Source organism: Rattus norvegicus, chromosome 3 (genome assembly GCF_021556685.1).
Source record: "Rattus norvegicus strain SHRSP/BbbUtx chromosome 3, alternate assembly SHRSP_T2T, whole genome shotgun sequence".
Lineage (NCBI taxonomy): Eukaryota > Metazoa > Chordata > Mammalia > Rodentia > Muridae > Rattus > Rattus norvegicus.
In genome coordinates this window covers 29,495,366-29,513,158 of record NC_141536.1, presented here as the reverse complement: position 1 = coordinate 29,513,158, position 17,793 = coordinate 29,495,366, and positions in this window count along the sequence as shown.

Here is a 17,793-nt window from a genome sequence, read left to right as displayed (position 1 = left end):
CAGCAGCAGCTGGATATCGACATGGGACTGGACAGGAGCATTTATTACACTTTACTTTTCTACCATTGTCTACCTTTGGCAAAGGAAGATTGTAAGCGTCCCTGGTGGTCTATGCTGATCAATACTACATGGGAGTTAAATTAGGCCTCAAGTCAAGTACACATCAAAGTTGGCTGAGATACCTTGAACCTAAAATCCCTGGAAAATTTACATTTTTCCACTAAGTTAGCCAGTAATGGAGTGAAATGAGTGAGAAAAAAAGCAGCTGTCTCATTTGTATCTTAGATTCTTGTTCAGCAAACCTGGTCCCGTAGTCTGTGTCTGTTGATGTGTTTACCTTATAAAGTACCTTTCAAAGTCTCAGCTTAGAAATGATGTTGACGTAATGGCATGCCTTCCTTAAGGAAAATACAGCCTCATGACGTCAAATTTAAATGTGCAAGGAACTGTGATTGTCAAGCTTTTCTAGGTGTCCTGTTTTAAAATTTTCTTCTAAATTCTGAAAGTGACTTGGAAAGCAAATGCACTTTGGACAACAGAAAATACTACCAAGACGTTTACATTTGCTAATTCTTAATTCTGAGTCACAGCATCTATAGTAAACAGAGGCTAAGCAGATAGCCCTCTAAATGGGAACTTGTAGGATTTATATGTTCTATCTCGCCTTTGTTGGGTATTTCCACTAATGTCCTCCCTGCTGGGTTCTGGGAAACCTCTTGTGTCCCTGGCATCTGGGACTTTAGAGGGAATCCCCTTGGTCCTGTGGAGGTTCAATGATCCAGCATAGAGGAAATGTAAACAAACAAATATTTTATACGTTGCTTGGAAGGCATTTTCTCTTACCTACAAATTCCACAACCTTCGAGTTTGCTCCATTTTATTCCTTTTATTTTTTAATTTTATTTTATGTGTGTGACTACATGTTTGCCTGTATAGTGTGTGTGTGTGTGTGTGCACATGTGTACATGTGCACATCAGATGAGAGCATCACATCCCCTAAAACTGGAGTTAGAGGAGGTTGTGTTCGGAGAATTGTATCTGGTTCCTCTGGAAGAACAGCCAGTGTTCTTCTTAAATACTGAAACATCTCTCCAGCCCTGAAGATTGTTTTCAAATCAGGTCAGCCATATTCTTCAAAGGATTATTCTTATTTTTATTTAGCACTCTACTTATCCTTCCCATAAACAGAACCTGGCAATATTGAATGAAATGTCTTGACCAAATTGCTCAAGAGCCTATTTAAAGGAAAAATTTTGTGAAATGCTTTGCCTTAAGTTTAGTTTCTTCTGCTATGCTAAGAACAGGTTGGTAAGTTGGTCAAATAACTTCCATGGAGGGCAGGTATTCACTCATTAAAACTGTTAGCAAGTGATTTAATAGGATTTTGAGAGAAGACTTCCTGCGAATGTCACCAGTTTTAACTATGAAACAGTAAGTTAAAGCCATTGATCATTGACAATATTATGCTCTTGACTCAGGATAGAAGACCCTGACTGGGTTTTGCACAATGAGAAACTCTCCTAAGGGTCAGTTGACCCAGAGAAAGTCATGAGCCAGCAATGAAGTGGCAGCAAGAGCAGCCCAGAAGTCAGCACTGTACTGTGGACTTCCGCTAGAAGGGTGGAATGTCTATATCCTACTCCCAGGGCTTTGTACAAAGATCTCTTCTTACAGAAGAACAGCAGCCCTCATTAAGAGATTCTCCCATTGCTCAGCAAGCGCTGCTCACCTGCGACTCAGAATGAAGAGCCCTGGGTGGTGAAGAGAGAAGACAGTAGCGAAAGATCCAGCTTTGTACATTTGACACATTAATTTGAAATGTCAAGAAGACTTGTGGTCTTTGTTCATGAAACAAAACCTCTGAGATGACCAATGGGAAGAACGATGCTTCTTATGTAAATGGATTCCATGGTCCGTTGACATTCTGGGATGTAGCTTTTTGGGACCTCTCGAGAGAGATGCAAGTGTCCCAGTAATCTGGGGCTCATGCGGGTTCTGTCTTACAAATGCACTGCTAGCTTTGAGCAACAAGATTCATTTTCTGTGTTAACACTCCTTGAAAAACCCTTGTGGTCCATGATGATATGAGAGGCATGTTGGTGTCCATGGCCTGTGCAGCCATCAGAGGCTGTATGGAGTCTACAACCCATACAACCAGTGGTCATTATGGACAGAGACGCTTCTTTTGAAGTAGTACTGATGACAGTCGACTGAGAATGGGAAATTGAGAATGAGACACATTGAAGGCTTCTATGATAACCCCACCCCAACCCCACAAAGACTCAGAAAAAAAAAGGAAAGAAAGAAAGGAAGGAAGAAAGAAAAGAAAAGGAAGAAAGAAAGAAAGAAAGAAAGGAAGGAAGGAAGGAAGGAAGGAAGAAAGAAAGAAAAAAAAAAAAGAAACAATCCAAGTCAAACAGGAAGCCATTGAAGAGAGTGCTTAAAAATTGTGATAAAGATGCTGTAGTACATTTCTTCACAGCTGACAGCTTCTGGCTGGGGTGGAAGTTGAAAGGAATCCGTTATCTTTAAGAGGTGGCCTGTGGGAGTTTGACCATATTCCAATGAGTACAACGGCAACACAAAATACACTTGGTGGTTTAGGTTTAGGTGTTTTGAGGGTGGGGGAAGGGGAGTCACAAGGTAGACATGGGAGGAATGAGAGTGAGTGTGATCAGGATGCAGTGTATAAAATTCCCAAATAATAAATAAAAATTTTGCATTTAAAGCAAAGAAAATTGACTGTTTTTTCCCCGTATGCTGCCTATGGAATCAGATCACTGTGGTTCTGGTTTCGGTGGTAGGTGTAATGCCATCAGGATTCATTTTAATCTGTTAAAATTATGTCTCCAAAGAGAGTCAAGAGAAGTTGGCCCTCTGCTCCGTTAGATGGGCAAACACACTGACTTTTGCTTACCTCCAGAGACCTTGTCTCCTTCACTCTCTGACCTCAGATTTATGACTGGCATTGTTTTGTTTCTTGCCAGAAGAATTAATTAATTAACAAGCTGAAATACACATGTGGAAATAGAATTTCTTAAAAGAAAAATCACCTAGTAAGCAGCCCCTAATCTTTAAACAAACTCTTTTTTCTAAAACATGGAATTAGTATACTACGCACTTGTCCATAGCATTTTAAAATGGCTTGAAAGAAAGGCACAGGCAAGGTTTAAAATAATGGGTTTTAAAGCTACAAACAATTGACCACACAGCTAGAATGAAAAGAGACTATTTTGAAATATAAGGCAGGTAAAGCCCAGTGCCTTTCCCTTGTAAGCAATTTGAATCCAATTTGTGGCAGAAAGTGCAGCTTTCCTGATCAATGGCAAGCATTCAGCACAGCTGACACACTACACCTGACCCAGAGCCAACCTGGCTGGGGACCTATTAGCTATACCTGAGGGACTCTCCCTCGCTTTTATCTCCAAGTACATCTCCTAGGATTACAGGTACTTGAGGCTAATTAGGTCTGCTCTATTACCTGCCATGGAAGACCCTCTGTTTCTACAACATCCTGTTTACCTCCCAATTTCAATGAGATAATCAGGGTTCCACAGTGCAGGAAAGGTAAAATGATAGCCTAGTGTGCTGCCCCGGTTGCCTTTATCTGATAATGCCATGCACTGGTGCACACGCGAGACACACACAGACACACACACACACATACACACACACACACACACACACACACACACACACACACTGGAGAGTAACAGAGATAATAGCGGGACTGACCTGCTACAATTTTACCTGTTTGCTTTGTTGCTTTTCCTCAGAAGTCAGTCCCCTTTCCAATGTAATTATGTAATTAGAGCTAAAGACCACAAACAAACAGAGATTCGCCCCCTCCCCCTTGAGCTCTGAAGTGAAACCTTTTAAATGCTAAGCTTCTGGAAGCCTACAGATCCTGACACATGGTGGCAGACTGGACTTACCTCCTGGATTCTCAAAGCATAGGAAGCACACGAATAGGCAGCAGGGTCTGCCCTCTGCGTGGCGTTCGTTCAAGATTTTGAAGACACGGTTTTGGTTTCCTTCAAATTAGCACTTTCCTTAATTGTATAGCATATTCATAATATCATAACAAGTTACGATCATGGATCAAAAAAAAGTACGGGTCTCTTCTTCATAACTACCCTTTATTATAGGAGTGCCTTTCTTGCTTATTATATGTGAGTTACAGAGTAATTATATTTGTGTGCACAGTCAAATGTTCTGTTACAATGAAACTCTCCAAGGCCAAACCAAATGATTTAACACTTAAAAACCTATTTTTTTCAACTCATAAGGTAAATGGCCCTTGTGAGTCTAGTGTCTGTGAACAGCCCATGTACCTTGTGACCATTAGCAATATCGCTGTGCATTCTGCCTTTGCCGATCCTTCTGTGGCTAGAAGGCAATAATGTCTCAGGAGAAATCTCACCCTCCTTTTTATGTGCTTTACTATAAAGATCTGTGCCTCCACCACATGCCCTCTGTCCATCTTCCAAGTCACTCCATCCTGATAAAGACTCCAAGGTAGACTGTAGAAGTAGGAGCGGCGCCTGAAGTCCCACACTGAATAGCCCAGGTGGGTAAAAGTGAGTCTACAATGGAATCTGCACAGAATTCTCTGCAGATTATTTCCTTCTTCCCCCTTATTTCAAAGTGAGATATATTTGAAATACCTGCTGATTCATATTTGGATATTCAAACCAGACCATAGGAATCACATAAATATTTATACTTCTTGCTCTTATACCTCATATAACTTATAAAACTATGTTACAATGGCACCTAGGGTCCTTATAAGACAATACAGCATTTCCATTCTCTCAGTATCCTGTACTTGAGGTACTGGTCCAACCAGCTGTAGCAGCTTTACATGCATATAATCACCCCACAGCTAGGATTCATTAAAATTCTGCATCACCCCAGATTTACTCTTTAGACAGGAAGTACCTTGATACCTTCATATTATCTTACTCTCTCCACTCTTGCTCCTCATTGCCTCCAGTCAAAACTCTGCCATCTTTTGTAGGGTCTCTTGATGCTCTACCACCAGACTGGCTGCTATGAATTTCTTACTCACTAGGTGTTTGCTGAAGAGAGAGAGAGAGAGAGAGAGAGAGAGAGAGAGAGAGAGAGAGAGTGTGTGTGTGTGTGTGTGTGTGTGTGTGTGTGTGTGTGTGTTTGTTGCTTCTAATATGACAGGACCTCATATGGGATTTTTGGTCAACAATGCTCTAGTTATACAAAATCTTAGAAACAATCTTTGTGGAGGGGATTGGAAGAGTAAAGGAGGGCCACACTCAGAGAGGGCTGAAAGAGTCTCAGAATCCTCACATAGGCTTAGCAGTGAAAGTGAGGCCAGTCAGTTAGGACTATAAGAAAGGAACATGTTCAGGATTTGTATAAAAAGGCTCCGATCTACTACTATGTGTGTGCACATTTGTGGCACAGTCTATGGGCTGATTAGAAAATTGAAGCACAGTGGTTCCCATAGGCCACACATGAATGCAGGTGGGCTGCCTGGTGAGGTCCAAAGACTAGTAGGTCAGAGAGCTTCTTGTTGCTTATAAGCCATGACTTCTTGGAACAGTCCACCCACATAGTTAGATTACCTGACCACTCAACCCATTATTCTCTTACTTTTTCTGTAACGGAAATTGTGCATGAAGTGACTCTGTCTCAGATTCAGGCTCAAGTACTCCAAGACATCATCGACACAGTCAGGGTAGTCTAAGTGTTTGCCCAAATTGGTATACTGTGGCAGACGGTGCTAGAAAATTCATAATTTGTCATATTGATGATGTCACTGACTCTAGTCAGTTGTGTGATATTAGTTCCTTCTTTTGTCCTAACTTTTTCCTCAGAGAATACTGGAACTATGGTGACAGGCTGTGCTCTTACTTTCTTTTCCAGGGACATGTGTCTATGAAAATACAGATGGGAATAAAAGCAACATATGAATGGTAGACTTCACTGCGGAATTTGATTCTTCTCATCAGAAAAAGATGTTCTTTGTTCTCTATCCTGTTTAATTTTGGTTGCGGTAAGAAAACACTGACAAAAACGAACTTAGAAAGGAAAGGATTTATTTGGCTTACACTTCTTAATTATGGTCCATCGTTAGGGGATGCCAGGGTAAGAACACATGCAGGAACAGAGGCAGGAACCATGGAGAGAAGCTACTTGCTAGTTCACTCTTCATGACTCTTTGCTTTCCTACACAGCCCAAGGCACACCACTCAGTCATATGCAATGGTTTGCCCCCTCCACCCCCATCATCATAAATTAAGAAAATGCTCTATAGGCGTGTATACAGGCCAGTTAGATGGAGGAAAGCTTTTACGAAGGCTCTTTCTTCCTTGATGAATCTAGCTTTTGTTAAGTTGAAAATCAAAAATTTCCAAGAAACCTGTAGAGCCTAACATAGTCACTAGAGAGGGGTTCATGCTTCAGGGGTACTTCAGTGAGTAGCCCTAGGTGTGCTTTAGATCTTATAGGTTTCTCAGACCTTTCTTATTCAAGTTGGATATTTTAGATAAAATAAAATCTCAGAATTATTGGTAAAATACTCATTGCTATAGGCGTGCTAGAGTGAGGAGAATCTACAGCTAGCCAAGATGGCTAAAATATAGCATATGTTTTTCCAAAATAGTAAGTTTTAAGACCCCGTTGGCTTTAGGAAGTGATAGCTTTGAAGAGAAAATCGCATTGCCAATTTTAGCACATTCTTTTCTATTTGAATTGGTACACTGTTGCTCAGACCATCATAAAACTTTAGAAAATTATCAAATCCCAGGGTATTTCAAGTACACTTTGCTCTAGATTACAACACTGAACATCCTCAATGTTTTATAATGTTCTGAAGTTTGCAAATCTCAAGAGAGTGTATAAACGATCCTGACTTCTTTTCCTTTAGCATATTACCTAAGGGAAAAAGGCTACCCCTCCCCAACAAAGAGCTGCTGGAAGTGCACTGTTTGGTGTACACATGAACTAACCTTGTAAGGGATATTTGTTCTTTTCTGTTCATAACCTGGCCTTATGACAAGGTGAGGAGGAAGGAAATGTTGCCGAAGGCATTTACAAGCCTTACAAAGACTTTATTAAGAAGAAAAACACTCACAGCTTTACAGCGGTTCCATCTAGGTTTTTTACCATGCTGGTTAGCTCTCAAGGGAAACCAGCAATATAAGAAATTTAAGTGCAAAAATCTACAAAAGTAACTTTATAATGCAAAGGATAAAGTCCTCAAAGGGTTTTTTTTTTCTTCAAACGTATTTGGTGGGATAATTAGAAGATTCAGGAAAATATTTTTTCTTTATCAATGTCAAAGAAAATTCAGTTCATCTAGCCCACTGGAGTTTAAATTGTTGTTGTTGTTTGCTTTGTTTGTTTCCTTTGTTTTATTGATGGATTGGCATTTGCAGATAGTCTCACTGTAGGTGTAGTTGTTCTGTAACTGACTATGTCTATGTGGAAGGCCTCAAACTCAAGACAGCCACTGGCCTTTCCCTCCTGAGTGCTGGGAATAAAGGTGTCCACTATCATGCCTAGCATCACTCACATTTTAAAGCTTATATAAAATTTATGTAACTTCTATAATAAATATTTTATTATTATGAAAATATTTATGCAGTATACAAAATATTTATATTTATTTACTACACAAGGAAAATGAGGTTGAAAAATCTTTAATTATAAAAGATAAGTCTCAGCACAACTTGCAGACTTTAGTATTTTGTTACCCAACGTTTTAGGACTTTATATCTCTTTACAACTAAATTTCTACATGAAAAGGGGAAGTGAAATCAAACCTGCTATTCATCATACACATTTCCTTTCCTATTAAATGCCATTATTAGTAGTTTATTTAGACAGTCAGCATAAAACTTAAATAGAGAGAGGCTTCTTCTGGTTAAACTTTAACTTATATTCCCGCAGTTTTACTCTGAGATTTGTTCAAAATGCTAAATCTTATAACTTGTTGGTAAATGGATTGCCTAGTAAATACAAGGCCTTGGGTTTAATGTACAATTACACACTAGTACTACTACTACTACTACTACTACTACTACTAATAATAATAATAATAATAATAATAATAATAATACACTGACATTCTGCATGTTTGAAAGGAAGAATGGCATCCATGGTGGAAAAATGAAGAAATAAATCACTGTATTTACAACCAAAAGAATGTGAGTCAAAAGGAGAAGAAACAGTGAGGTCTGCCTATGTCACTTCTAAAGCCATTAGACTTGACATCTCTTTGTTACCACCTTTTCTGCTAATTGAAGAGGAAATAACTTATCTACCTAAATGAATTATTCTAAATATTAAGCATATAATAAATACAGCTTTGAAAATATAAGTCATTTTCTATATGTATCACATTTGAAAGTAAAATCCAATTACTCAATACCTTATTTAATATCTGTATAATCGAAACATTATTTCTCCTTACAATGTTTAGGGATTGTTTAGCTGGGCATAGGGATGCATGTCTGTGATCCATGTACCCAGAAACCAAAGAAAAGAATATTGCTAGCTTGAAAGAAACTTGGAGTAGATAGGGAGGTTGGGACTGGATCTATGGCCAGTTGGCAGAGAAAGGGTAAATATATTAGGATGCATTGCATAAAAATCTCAAGAAATTAATAAAATGCTATTTTAAACAATACCGAGCAATGAGAGCTTATATTTCCTTCGATTTTTATTTTTTTAAATTGGTTGGGGAAAAAAATCTGTTTCTGCAACCCTAGAGGACATTCTGACAGCATGAATTTGACAGCATGCAAAAACAAAATACTTTCAATGGAGAAATGAAAACTGTAAGAAAGAAGCGCAGGAAAATGGCAGACGTGAGGAACTCAGATGTCACCAGCGGAATGTCCTCCTGAGAGTCCATCAACAGATACAGCATGAACTCAGAAAAAGACAAAGAACGTGGAAGGATGAAGACTCAAATTGGAGACTGAAATATATGTGGAAATATTTTGGGAAAAGACAAGCCTGCAAGACCTAAGAGTACGTTAGTTATCTATGAACATATCTATAAATCTCAGGAACATGACTACTTTCCCCCATCTCTCTCTCTCTCTCTCTCTCTCTCTCTCTCTCTCTCTCTCTCTCTCTGTGTGTGTGTGTGTGTGTATAAATATATAGATTTATATTACCCTAAAACTCAAACTACTAAGAGTTAAAACAAAGAAACAGTACATAAGAAAAAGGCATAGGCATATATTACCAAAGATAAGGATTTTTAAGAATGCCTCTCTGAAGACACAATGGCCTAGAGATATTGGAAGGTCATTCTTTGTTATGCTGAAAGAAAACTAATAATCAAAAATGGCCACAAAACAAAATCACTATGATGTCCACACCAAGAAATCAGTTCGAAAACTCATTTTTATCACCTCTTCCTCCTCTGGACTAATTAAGAATGGGTAAATAAGAAACACATACATACACACACACACACACACACACACACACACACACACACAGAGGCAGACACACACACAAATGTTATGAGACAAAATGCAGTAACATTCCATCTCTTTATATTTTTAGAGTAAAATATTTAAGTAACTCTTGGCTCTCTTACTAACTACAAAATTATTTATTAACTATATGTATCATATGAACAAAAACATAATCCACAGTTGTTCATTTTTTCTTAATTAAATTGCCCTGCTCAACCATAGCTTAAGTCAGCCAGAAGACCATGAAGGATACCTGGGAAACTTTCCCACTCTCTCTGTTTCCCCAATTGAAATTCAGAACACCAGCTGCAGTCCCCCCTCTTCTGTGGATCTTATACACCATCTCCTCCTGCCCATTCCCCCATCACCTCATCACTATGTTCTAGCTTGCAACTCTGGCAAATACATTCCTGGTCAACCGCAGGTCATGCTTGCCAGATGACCAGTTAGACTGAGCTGGACCTTCTCCACTCTCTTTGTTCCCTCAGAACCAATACTCAGGTTCAACCTAGTGCTGCAACAGTGGACCATCTCCCTTTTGCATCCCCTTCCCCCACCCTCCAACACCAGCAACTATTTCCCATGAAGATGCCAGCTAAACAGGCCAATCACAGAACACATAGTCAACATACTCACTGAAAACTCAGAGACAAAACAGAAACCAAGGAATAAAATACCACCCAACAAAGCCAAATCCAGAAACCGGCAGCTAGACCTATCCTCATCACAAATCCAGACACCAGCCTGGATACCAGTGTAAGAACACAATTAAAACACCAAAGCAATATGTTTCCACCAGAGCTGAACTATCCTACCATATCAGGCTCTGAATATTCCACCATAACTGAAACACAAATAAAAAACTTTAAACCAACCATATGAAGATGATAGAGGTTCTTAAAGAGGATTAAATACCATAAAGAAACCCAGGAACTGGCAGAGATTGGACTTAGCAGGCAGCTGTGAGGAGAGGAAAGGGGGAAACTGGGGAAACTGTGGTCAGGTTGTACTGTAAGAAAGAAAAAACTAGGGGTTGGGGATTTAGCTCAGTGGTAGAGCGCTTGCCTAGCAAGTGCAAGGCCCTGGGTTCGGTCCCCAGCTCCGGGAAAAAAAGAAAGAAAGAAAGAAAAAAATTGACTTGCAACAAAAATAAATAAATGTATACAAATGAAATTTATTTATATATTTGCTTGTGTGATTTTGTACATCTTGTAACATGCATGTTATTGTGAAAGAAGAGGTGGATGTGTTGTTTCTCTGTGCAACTATATGAAATTCAGGTGGGGAAGCTCAGGTGGTCATGCTTGGATTCAAACACTTTTTGGGGGGATTTCTAAAAATTAATTTATTTATTCTTTTTACAACCCAATATCAGCCCTTCCTCTCCACCTCATGAAAGTTCTCTCCCCTCCCCAATTCCCCTTCGTTTTTTGTTTTTTGTTCTTTTTTTGTATTAGATATATTTCTTTACTTACATTTTAAATGTTATTCTTCCCGGTTTCCTGTCCATAAGTCCCCTCCCCCTCCCCTCCCCCTCTCCCATATGGGTATTCCCCCCATACATCCCCCTTACTGCCCCCCCTATATTCCCCTGCACTGGGGGTCCAACCTTGGCAGGACCAAGGGCTTCCCCTTCCACTGGTGCCCCAACAAGGCTATTCTCTGCTACATATGCAGTTGGAGCCCTGGGTCAGTCCATGTAGTCTTTCGGTAGTGGTTCAGTCCCTGGAAGCTCTGGTTGGTTGGCATTGTTGTTTTTATGGGGTTGCAAGCTCCTTCAACTTTTTCAATACTTCCTCTAATTCCCCACAAGGGGGTCCTGTTCTCGGTTCAGTAGTTTGCTGCTAGCATTGACTTCTGTATTGGACATTCTCTGGATGTATCTCTCAGGATACATCCCAGTCCCTTTCAGCATGCATATGCATTTTTTAGTTTCATCGATCTCATCTAGTTTTGGTGGCTGTATATATATATATATATATATATATATATATATATATATATATATATATATATGTGCCACATGTGGGGCAGGCTCTCAATGGCCATTCCTTGAGTCATTGCTCTAAACTTCCATTTCCCCTCCTATGGATATTATTCCCCCCTTTAAGAAGGAGTGGGGACATCTGCATTTTGGTCATCCTTCTTCTTGAGCTTCCTGTGGTCTGTGGATTGCATCTTGGGTAATTCGAGCTTTTTGGCTAATATCCATCTATCAGTGAGTGCATACCAAGTGTGTTTTTCTGGAATTGAGTTACCTCACTCAGGATGATATTTTCTAGTTCATTCCATTAGCCTATGAATTTCATGAAGTCATTATTTTAGATAGCTGCATAGTACTCCATTGTGTAGATGTACTACATTTTTTTTAATCCATTCTTCTGTTGAAGGGCATCTGGGTTCTTTCTAGCTTCCAGCTATTATAAATACGGCTGCTATGAACATAGTGGAGCATGTGTCTTAGTTGTATGTTAGAGGATCTTTTGGGTACATGCCCAGGAGAGATGAAATTAGGTCCTCAGGTAATGGAATGTCCTATTTTCTGAGGAACCTCCAGACTGATTTCCAGAGTGGTTGTACCAGTTTGCAATCCCACCAAGAATGGAGGAGTGTTCTTCTTTCTCCACATCCTCGTCAGCATCTGCTGTCACCTGAGTTTTTGATCTTAGTCATTCTGAGTGGTGTGAGGTGAAATCTCAGGGTTGTTTTGATTTGAATTTTCCTGCTGACTTAAGGATGTTGAACACTTTTACTCCCTAGGCCATATCTCTGCCCTTCCCTCTCGGAAGCTCCTCTTTCTCTAAGAAGAAGGATCATTGACAATAAAAATTCACAATGTTAAAATTGAAACTATAATAAATGTGCAGAAAGGACTTCTAAGAGAAGAGAAATCTGAGGGACAGCAAACTAATATGACAAAGACAAAGTAGACTCAAGGAGCACATAAAACACTGCTTTAGTGGAAGGTGAAGAAAAGAAAAAGAAAAAGAAGGTGAAAAAGAGGTGGTACATGTGACTAAAGCAAACTCTATAAACGTCAATATCACCCCGATTCCCTTAACATATGAAAGACGTTTATACTTTCAATTACAAAAATTTTGAATCTATTATGAATTTAAGTGATGTCTCAGAATGTTAGGATATATTTGAGGTGATTGCTTGAAGAGAAAGAGAAACAGTCTAGAAAAAAAAATACAGGTTAAAAATATGCATAAGTACAATGTCAATAACACCTTGAAGCTACTGGGTTTTGCTATTTTAGTGATTTTTTTTCTTTTCAAGGGAATAAAAGTAATAACACTGGAATTATTAAAACAGTAATATCCAGAAATGGGATATTGTGTAGCAATTTCGCCTCTTTGAAACATTCCCTCCAGGAAAGAATTAGAGGTTCATGAGACTCAGGAAGTAAACACCTCCCAAGTCTCAGGAAGTGCTAAAAACTAACAAGATTTAAAAGGCCACTTCTCAAAGTTATGACAGAAGTGGACTCCTAGGAAAAAGACTGATTTGCTGGTGGCCTAGAAAAAGATACTCTTCAACCTGCATGGCTGGTTGCAAGTTGGGCAGAGAGCTCCTGGTTTCATAATGTAGCACTTAAGTTAAGTTAGACTTTTCAGTGAAGTAGCTGCCCTTGAGTTCTTCTTGGTTATCCAAGTAATCACGAACCATACTCTTGTCAATAACTCCAACAAACACATTGATCCAGCAAGTTGGGCTTTGGTAAAATGGTATCTTTAGTCTGTTTTTTACTTTCTGGGGTGAGTAAACAATTGCTTATGTCTCGTGGGTAAGGGATATTACACAGCATGGAAATATTTGTATCTTCATACAAATAGATATTAAATGTCAAACAAGTTCAAACAATGCCAAAATAGAATACTTTTTCTTAGAGTTTAGGTTCAATGACAGAGCACTTGTCATTAGGTGGGACCATGGAGTACTGAAACATTAATGGATTGATAAGCAGGGTTACCCTTCTGAGGCTAAACATCTACCTGGCTGCCCACAGAAGTGAGAATACCCCAGTTTCTCCATACACTCCTGTTCCTACAAACACATGAGATTTCCAGACACCCTCTTACATACTGTAGTATAAGAAAGAAAAAAAAGCCAAAAAAAGAAAAAGGAAAGAAAAAAAAACTTGCAGGGGTTTTGTTTTTGTATTTTGGTGGTGTGTTTTTTTCATTTGTTTTGTTTTGTTTTTCGGTTTTTGCTTTAATACTAATGTTTATGTAGTGTTTTAGTTCCTTTGCTCTACAATTTAAAAGACTGCCTTCTGGTTTGATTGTTTGTTTTATTTTGTTGTTGTTTTGCCTTAGAGCTAAGAGGAGGTGGCAGCATTTTAATTTAGCTTAGCTTAGCTGAGTTTAGTTTTCACTCTACCAAGTAAGAAATGCTGGGGGCAGGAGGATTGAAGGTCACATGTCCCTTCCTCATCTTTATCTTCCTCAGTATCGCACTTCATCCTGTCCCTCTCCCCTTCCTCTTCATCCCTAACCTTTTCCTCCTGTCTTGTTTACTCTTCTTTCATTTTCCTGGTTTCTGTTCTCATTCCTCCTCTTTTTCTTCCTCCTCCTCCTTTCTCTCTCTCTCTCTCTCTCTCTCTCTCTCTCTCTCTCTTCCCATTTTTAAACAGTATTTCAACTGTAGAACAAGCAATTTTAAGCTGCAGCCTACTACATGGAAATTAGATTCTACACAGAGAACATAATATCAATTAAGACTGAATATATTTATGGCCTTGCTAAATTTTGTTTTTAAATTTTCAGTTTAGAATTATCTTGCAACGGCTTTGTGAAGTTATGTGGATTGACTAGATGGGTTGCAAACACACTAAATTATAGCAGCTTACAATTATTTCCTGTGAATTGGCCCAATGATTTATGAATTTGATGGCATTTCACTTTATGTATATGTTAACTAAACTGTTGGATTTAAGTTAATCAAGTGGAATTGATGCAGGGGAATCTTTTAAGTAAGCCTTACGAAGAGCAACCAGAACCTTCCTTATCAGAAATCTTTCAAGCAAAATATACTCGTGTGTTTGCACTTTTCATGTTCTAAGAGACCAACAGAGCAACACCACCTGAGACAGCAGAGAAGTCTCAGTGAGTTGAGTAGTCCATAGACAGTAGTTGGTAAGTAAAGTAATGCAGTAATAAGAGTTAAGAGCCTAAATTCTGTCAACAGATAATTGCACATGGAGAAATACACATATCAATATACACATATATTCAGCCTTGAACAAAAGTGACAAGACCCCACTTCTAGATGGCTCACAGGACCTAGAACTGTAAAATGATAAATGGGTAGTATGTCACATAGTAATAGTGGTTTAGGTAATTTACCATACAATAAAACAAAAGTAGAACAGCCAGCCCACTCAAGTGTCTTTCCTACAGTTTTCTTAACATATTAACTTGTGTGTTAAGTCATCTTAACTACTCCCTTTAAGTATGATACTGGAGGTAGTGATATCTGTGCCAGGGGTAGAGCCTGAGTAGACAGCATAATTCTTTTCATCATTTCTTGCTCCCTACTTGAGAAGAAAGTGTCACCACTTCAGGGACCATCCCTTGTCCTCCTCTAGGTCCTTCAGAGACCCTACCAATTTGTAGCTATAAATAACAATCACTAAATATTTGGCAACGTATAAATAGCTTTACATCCAAATTATGTCCCTATTATGTCACTACTCAGAATACCACATGAGAGTTGTCAGACTAAGTGAATCTTTAGCCTTTTGGTTTTTTAAATAACGCATCAGCAAACTCCAGTTTTACTGATCACAAATACAATTCAGTAGAGAGACTTGTAACTTCTGGAACCAAATTCCATCGATTCTCCTGTTAATCCTAGCCATTGTGTTTTCAAACGGGTCGGGCTATTTGTAGAACACGATTTATGTAGGTAAGCTAAGGTGAAAATTCACAGATAAGTTAAGGCTGAGAGGTGCACAGTTTTGAGGCAGACATAAGCCATGTCTTCAGCTACTGAGGTAGACATATCATCTTTAAAGATGTAAGGTTGAACCAAACAACCTGCTTAAAATTGGCACAGTCCCCTGACTACAGCCACCTGGCTTGTAATTATAGACTCTGTGATAAATAGATGTAAGCTTAGAGTGATTAGTTATTGTGTAGAAACTATTCAACTGTGGGCCACCTGACTTTCACATACTCTATACCTTCCCTTTCAGTGGATACATCTTGCCTATTAATAGAATAGCACCTGTTTCCTGATAGTCTTCCAAGTTTCGCAGACACATATTTATGGGAAAACATCTGGGAGTAAGGTCCTTGTGAAGGACAACCAAATCTTATTCTTACCGTCACAAAAGCTTCTCTGGTAGCTGCTGACGGAAACACTTCGGCTCGCTCCACATCACTCTTGAACATGCTACTACGGCAATCAAAGTGAACCCAGGGATAGTCTTTAGCTACTGTGGGGGGATTAGGAAAATCCTGTAGTAATCAGGTAAGGATTTTTATTTGATCCGACAGACAAAAAAAGCATTTGTAAACTCGCGAACGAGTGATGTAAACTCAGAGCCAGCGATGGAGTTACAAGTATTTAGTGTTTTCTTCTCACGTTGTTTTAGCACCTGCACACATTTCAGCTTCTATTTCTGATATACGGTGGCACCGGGCATGCAGCTACCCCGATAAACATGCAGCTAAAGAAATGGACCATGGCAGGAAATGAAAGTGACAGTTTGTGGGTGTCTGATTACTTTAATACAATGCATGGGGGCCGCAGACATCGTTCCTGTTAACAGTACAACTTGTCTGTGTAGAAAAATAAGAAAACAATAAAAAGAGTAACGGAAATTTCAGAAGAGGACTCAGGCTTTGTGATCAACAAAACCACCTGTTTGGTGCCTTGATTGGAAGCAGCCCCATGCTGCGAGGAGTTATCAGCATCACTCCGAGGCTAGCACTTGGTGCAATGCTTAGCATCTTAACCTCCAAGGAAAGGTGGATGAGATCCTGGAGATCCAGCCCTAAAGAACTCTGGTCGCATTCAGTATAAACATTCTAGAAAAAAAATATATAGCGTAATACCTCAGATTACTTACATCTCTTTAGCGCTTGAGATATCTGACTTTAAATGAATCGGTTTTCTGCTTTCTGCTGAATTCTTTATAATGTAAAAATGATGTTGTTACTTCTGTTCCTCCTCTTAAGGCATGTGAGGTGTACGAAGGTGACTCAGTAGGGGAGGGGTGCTGGGAGTGAGTATGCATTATACATAAGCTTGTATCCAGCAAGGGGGAAGAGAGAGCACTTAATGAATCTATACACAGCCCAGTGTGCTTTCATCTCCTTGTTGGCCCGAGACATCCAACTCTTTCAAGCCCGAATCCTTACAGTTTTCTCCTTTAGACCTATCACAGTCTGATTTCCACTTCTAGCTAATCTAGTTAAATGCCAGCTCTCTCGTTTCCAGCAGGCAGCCCTGCCAATTGCCTCCTTTCTGGTAAGTCCCTCTCAGCTCAGAAAATTGTGAATCTGTGGTGCCTGATGCTGCTTTTCTCCTTGAAATGCTTCTCTCCTCTTTTTGTTTTCCTTTTTCAAAAGAAAATACGTTAGAGAAATATGGCTGTAATTAGCAACTGACAAAAATATCTGGGCTTGAGCTGAAGTAGAAAATCACAAAGGTTAGTTACTTATTTTCTCATGCACTTACCATTTGTTCCCTATTCTCGGGGAAGTTGAAAGACCTGAGGTTCAAACTTAATAAGGCCCCATACTGTTTCTAAGAGTATTTACAACATGTAAAGCATAAGCCAGAGCATTGCTTATATTTAAATTTGTTTTCACTCATCTGAGCTATTACACAGTATGCCATCCCTAAACCTTTTATAATAAGGAGCACATGCTTCTCAGAAATGAGAGGAAATAAAATGTTCAGCAATTTGAGCTCTCTGGTACTGAGAAGGTGACAAAACATTTATACTTACCGGAACCATTGCGCTGATTTGGCTCCTGCATTAGGCAGGACTGCCTCAGGCGCTAACCTCCTGCTACATTCACGTTCCTGGGAATTAGCAGGTGAAGCAAATGGCCCATAGTAATGACAGCAACATCTTTCAAAAGACTCTGTGGCACCAAATGGATCCTCCAAATGTAAACCCTCTCTCTGAACAATACCATTTTTTTAATGTTTAACTGATAGCACAGATATTTTTCTCTTTTGTTAGTAGAAAATTCCAAGAAACAAAGGACTCCGATATAGCAAACATTCTTTTTTGCTTTTAGTTGTCCAAGAGAAATAGCCAGTTTTATTTTCTACTAGTTTTCTAGATATCTGT